Genomic DNA, 6,334 nt, shown 5'->3' with positions numbered 1-6,334 from the left:
GGTGGCATTTTTGTGCAGATTAACCTTGTTACAAGGTAGGGGGTGAGGAGGGATATTTTATTTAACCAACATCTCCTATATGGAAAGTTGGAATTTCAAAAATCAATCTAAACTTTTATTCAAAACTCACAAACGATATCTATATTTACCATCCTTGTTACAGATATTATTTTAGTTGTGTTGAAATATTTATATTTTATCCTAACACTCCCACCATACTTTACATTTTATATTCTCAGACTTCTCTCACAAATACCCCATATTTAGCAGACAGTTTCAACTATCCAGCCAACAATGCTAATTGGCAAGAAAATCTCTTGCCAAAAACGGAAAAAAAAAAAAAAAGTTATGGCATGGAAATCTTGTAAAATCAACTACCTCGACACTTCCAAGAACAACTCCTTTCACTTTGCCTGTGAAGTCACTTATGTAGCAACCCAATTTGCCCAGCCCATAATTCCAAAATAAAAATAAATAAAAAGTCTATTTATAAAATATGCCAGCCCAAATTACAAGCTCAAACTACTAACCTAAGGACATAACCTAAAATTTTTTCAAGAAACCTAAAACCCTAGCCCCTTTGCCGTGCCGTTCCCTGACATGTTAGTGGACGTAGCACCCAAAGTCTTCCCACTTTGCACCAAAAGGGTAGCAGCAACCACGATGACTTCCACAACCCCTACAAGAAACACAAAAGGGAAAAGAAGCAGAAACAAGCAATCGAAAAACATATATTGTAATATTATCTCAGTTATAAAAACTGATTTTTGTAACATGAAAGAGGAGGATCTTTTTCTTTTGAAATAGAAGAACAATAGAGAAAATAAAAAGAAAAAAAACAACAAGTTTTGAAAAAAGGTAGTTCGTTTTATTTATTTATTTTTATGAAAATATAAATAAAATGATTATTTCTTACCTGTGCCGTTGTGTTCTTCGCCGTACGAGGCCAGGCCACTATCTCTGATGAAAGACAATATCGTCGTCAGACGTAAGGTTTCTTAAAGGTTTCTTGGGGTTTCGCAATTTTTACTTCAAATTGGGGTTAAAAAGGTTTAAAAAGGGTTAAATCGGGGCTAAAAAGGTATTTTTTGGACTTCGTCCATTGGAGGCGACGATCGTCGTCGCTGGTGATCAATGGCCACGATGGATCGGTAACGGCCCCATGGCCAGACAAGGAAGCATTGAGAGAAAAAATGAGAGAGCAAAGTTTTTTTTTTTCAGAAATAAGTACAAATGATTTTTTTTATATAGCCCTATAAAACGACATCGTTTTTTGGGCTTAACTTTCAGACGCCAAAACGGTACTGTTTCAAGCTAGACCCGCTGATCCGACCCGGATCCCAAGGGATCCACGTGTTTTTGTGACAAGGGTCTAATTGCAGCCCTAGTCATTCCGCTTTTTAATGCTTTTCAATACAATCCTATTTCTGGTCTTTTTTCTTTTTTAAAATTTATACCATTTAATTTTGGATTTTTTTTATTTTGGTCCCTCTGAGAAACGGTGCGTTTAATGGGTTTGGGAATAATTTCCTATTTGATCCCTGCTCCTTTTCGCGCGTTCTATTTTGGTCCTTTATTCTGCCTTATTAATTAATTAATTAATTTTATTATAATTTATGCTTCTAATTTCATTTAAATTCCAATCCAATCTTTCATTTATTTAATTTCACCTTTTATGAATTTTATTTATCTATTTATTTATTATTTCTTTACCTCTATTAATACTTAAAGTTCATATTATTTATATTTCTTTTTATTGTGCATTTTACCCTCTAAATTAAACAAATTTTACTTTATCCTTGATTCATTACTACTATCATTTTGTTTTTTTATTGAACATGACATTAATTAAATCATTATCGTCACTATTATTATTATCATCATCAATTTTTTTTAAAGCTGTTTCATCACCATTTGATAATGGTACCTACTATTATTTTGTTCTTATATTATTATTTTACGATAGTCATTTCAAATTTAATCTATGCTTTATTTAATTTTTGTAGTTATTTTATTTTATTATTATTTTGACCATTATGCGTAGATATATTTATTCATTCCCGCATTATGCTCAATCGCATATCATATCAAGTGATGTGTTCGTTTTTATATAACTCATTAGAAGAAATTAAAACCAATGTGATATTCTTTATTTTGAGGATTTGATAAATTGTGCCCTTAACTTACGGGGTACAATTTTTCCTTGAACTAAAATAATTGAATATCCCTCCCTTTTTTTTAAAAAAAATAATTATAAAATAAATAAGATTGTAAGATTTGGGCTATAATTAAACGGAGAGCGTCTTTATTTTCGAGCATTTGAGATTTTGTGCCCCAACTTACAGGACATGATTTTTCGTCTTGATCGACTCAAAATGAGAATGCATCCTCATTAAAAATTCAATTTAGATCGGATTTCTTTAAATACCATCAAGTAACATGATGCAAAGAGGGACTGTATTTTAAATTCCATTTGAATTTTTAATTTTCGACATCAAAACATCAAGTAATCAACTAGGTACCAATTTTGGGTGTTAGAAAGTGTTAATCCTTCCTCACACGTAACCGACTCCCGAACCTATTTCCTTAGATTTTGTAGGCCAAAAATCATTGTTTTAGTAAATCTAACCTTTTATGATTAAATTTTGAGGTAATCCAATCACACCTAAATAAAAAGGATTGGTGGCAACTCCATTTTCGTTTTCAAAATAAAGTCAATTTCAAAAAGCAAAAGGTTTCAACAGCTTGGCACTCCACTAGGGACTAATAAAAGAGTCAAGCCACGAGTTGATTACTTTTTGGTCTTTTTTGTCAAAAATTAATAATTTGGTTTAAATTAACGATCTCATCCTTGCTTTTCACCCTTCATACTTTATTTTGGAGGTAAAAATGTTTTCATTATCTTAGGTTATATAATGAGTCAATATGTCTGCTTTATTGGTTCAAGTTTCTCTTGGTATATTTCCGCACATTGCATGGCATAATTGTTCCATTTTGCCCTTCTTAAGTGGGAGTGAAAAGCTATTCCTTCGTGAGGTCTTCACCTCCGTATAGGATAGTGGATCACTTTTGGGATACATCTGTACCTATGTCTTCGTGAGGTCTTCACCTCCGTATAGGATAGTGGATCACTTTTGGGATACATCCGTACCTATGGCTTCGTGAGGTCTTCACCTTCGTATAGCCATAGGGAAATGTATTTTCCTGAACTGAACTCCGTCCGTATGAGCCTATAATGGGTGAGGATCGAGGAATCTGCTGGTTAAGATACCTTTACTTTAGAACCGAACCGCATATAATGAGCCCTAAAGAACCTACTTTAGGTAGAACCATATCAAACCTATAGTGGTCACCTGAGTATATGTTCTATTTACTATTTCTTGTTTTGTATTATTGTAACACCCCTAACCTATATCCATCGTCGGACTAGGGTTAAGAGGCATTATCGAACATATCAAAACATTTCACAATCAAAAGTTATACATTTTCATATCAAAGTCAAATATTAGCATAAAGTCCTTTCTTAGGTCAACGAGACCCTAAACATGCATTAGGAAGAGGTCGGGACTAAACCAAACACATACAAAATTTTTCAAAACTAAATAAATTTTCTAAGTTACAGAGGTTACACGCCCATGTGAACAGGCCGTGTGCCTCACACGGCAATAAACACGCCCGAGTGTCTAGGCTGTGGCCAAACAGAGCATACATACTGACTTGTCCACACGGTCACAAGACATGTCCGTGTACCAGGCCGTGTGAAAATTAGGGAGGCTACTGGCTTGGGTCACACGGCCAGTTACACGCCCGTATGTCTAGCCCATGCTCAAAATTGACTTGGCCACGTGACTTGGCACACGCCCGTGTGTGTGACCGTGTGGTCTACCCAGGCTTATTTCGAAATGGCCCTCGAACAACACGGCAAAGACACTTGCCCGTGTGGGCAAAAATAGAGCATTTACAAGGCCAACTTGCCACCCTAATTTTGGGTCCTCCCTACAAGATCAAAACCAAATCATTTCATACCAAATTCCAACCAATACATAACCAAAACATACATCATTCATGCCATATTATTAACAACCAATCTCATGCTTATACCCATACCAAATCATGCCAATTCATAACCCAAAGTCATAACAAAACATATATTACATAACCTCAATTTACTTCATTCAATCTCATGCCATAATCTTACCAAATTGACCAATTCTCTTTGGCCATCCAAGAACACATCATATTAACAATATTGCATCACATAGATTATATTCCAAAGGCATTTATAAACACAACCAAAACCAAGCCATATCACATGGCGAAATATTCATAACTCAAAAACATATCTTAATTTATCTAGACGATACATGTCATACTTTAATATTTACACTTTCAAAAGGTACCAAAGATAAGTTTGATAGTGTAGTGATGATCCTTGATGATCCCCGAGCTCTCGGTAGCTTCGATATCTATAAAACAGATGAAAAACACACAAAGTAAGCCTTATACAAATAACTTATCACATAATACATTTCTAGAACCAATTCATTCATGTAACTTATGGAAAAATATATTCACATACCCATAAGTCTCATATAGCTCATATAACCATAATTCTCTTACATATATCATATGTACACAATTGTACAAGTACTTACTTTTTATTCTCAATCATGTTATACATTTCAAACGTACTTGAATCGGATATACATTCACATAGTTATTCGTTTCTCGAAGTGCCCATTGAACCGTTTGGAATCATTAAGGATACTTGGATTGCTTGGAAAACTTGTAAACTACCAACATCCCAGACGTGATCTTACTTGTAATCAAATATCGATGCCACTGTCCTAGACAAGGTCTTATACGAAATCAAATACGATGCTGATGTCCCAGACATGGTCTTACACGTAAATCTCAAATTGATGCTAATGTCCCAGACGTGGTCTTACACGAAATCAAATATCGAAATCCTATGTGATGACATATGTATCCTAACTATTCCTATGGTTCGTACGGGGCCTTCGGATGTTGTTACATTATCGAAACTTTCTCCATTTCACATATTCAGCTTCTATAAGCATTTATCACAATTCAATATCATATAAACATGAATAAATCAATTCAAATGACTTTTAGCCCCATTGCCGAGGACTAAGATATTAGGAAAGCTTAATTTTTATTACTTTAGCCATTCTTTATTTTCATTGCAATTTCATTTTTTTTACTAAATTTTCTTTTCTCTACTTTTGGCAGGTTTTTATAGTTTATGACTATAAGAAACCCGTCAGGACCTCTACTTTTTGATAGCGAAATTGAAAGCATAGCTCGCAAAAATCGAAAAGAAATAAGGCAAAGCCTACAATACATAGAGGAAGACCGAGAGGCCGATATCCATACCACAACCGAGGAGATGGCTGATAATCAGAATAATCCGTTACCTCCTGTGGTTGTTGTAAATCTAGTAAATCAGGATCTTGCTCCTCGTACTATGTATGATTATGCTAAACCTACTTTAACAGGAACTGAATCGAGTATAGTTAGACCTGCTGTTGCTGCAAATAATTTTGAACTGAAACCTAACACGATTCAAATGATACAACAGTTTGTTCAGTTTGATGGTTTGTAGGACGAGGATCCAAACACTCATTTAGCAAATTTTCTGGAATCCTGTGACACCTTTAAGATCAATGGCATTTCTGACAATGCCATTCGCCTTCGGTTGTTTCCATTCTCATTAAGGAATAAGCCTAAACAGTGGTTGAACTCGTTACCGCGAGGGTCAATCACCAGTTGGGAACAAATGACCGAAAAATTTTTACTTAAATATTTTCCACCGACTAAAACAACTAAATTAAGGAATGATATCTCTTAATTTTGTGCAGATGGATCTCGAAACTCTTTATGATGCATGGAAGAGATACAAGGACTTATTGAGAAGGTGCCCTCACCATGGGTTACCTCTATGGCTGCAGGTTCAGACTTTTTATAACGGTGTGAACCCCTCAACAAGGCAACTGATCGACGCAGCCATCGGTGGAACTTTAAACAACAAGAAACCTTAAGAGGCTTATGAATTTATTGAAAAGATGTCACTAAATAACTATCTGTGGCAAGTCATGAGAATAAAGCCGGCAAAAGCAGCTGGTGTTTTCAACCTCGACGTGGTCGCTATGCTCTCTAACCAGGTAGAACTTTTAAATAAAAAGATTGATGGTTTGTATGGTTCTACTCAGGTACATCCAGTGATGAGGTGTGATTCAGATGGAGGAGGAGTGCACAACACAGATTATCCATCCTTCAACCCTAGCATTGATGAGGAACAAGTCCACTATAT

The 6,334-nt window shown here is 35.1% G+C and overlaps 1 non-coding gene across 1 annotated transcript; it reads right to left on the bottom strand.

Moving 5' to 3' along the window:
* Nucleotides 1-5,848: 5,848 nt before the first annotated feature.
* On the bottom strand, nucleotides 5,849-5,956 carry LOC128280030 (small nucleolar RNA R71). The gene has a single exon (XR_008270212.1). It is a non-coding gene; the product is annotated as a small nucleolar RNA R71 (small nucleolar RNA).
* Between the last annotated feature and the right edge of the window lie 378 nt (nucleotides 5,957-6,334).

This window comes from Gossypium arboreum, chromosome 8 (assembly GCF_025698485.1).
Source record: "Gossypium arboreum isolate Shixiya-1 chromosome 8, ASM2569848v2, whole genome shotgun sequence".
NCBI classification, from domain to species: domain Eukaryota; kingdom Viridiplantae; phylum Streptophyta; class Magnoliopsida; order Malvales; family Malvaceae; genus Gossypium; species Gossypium arboreum.
The sequence above is the reverse complement of the archived record's forward strand: the minus strand, read 5'-3'. Positions and strand labels throughout refer to the sequence as shown.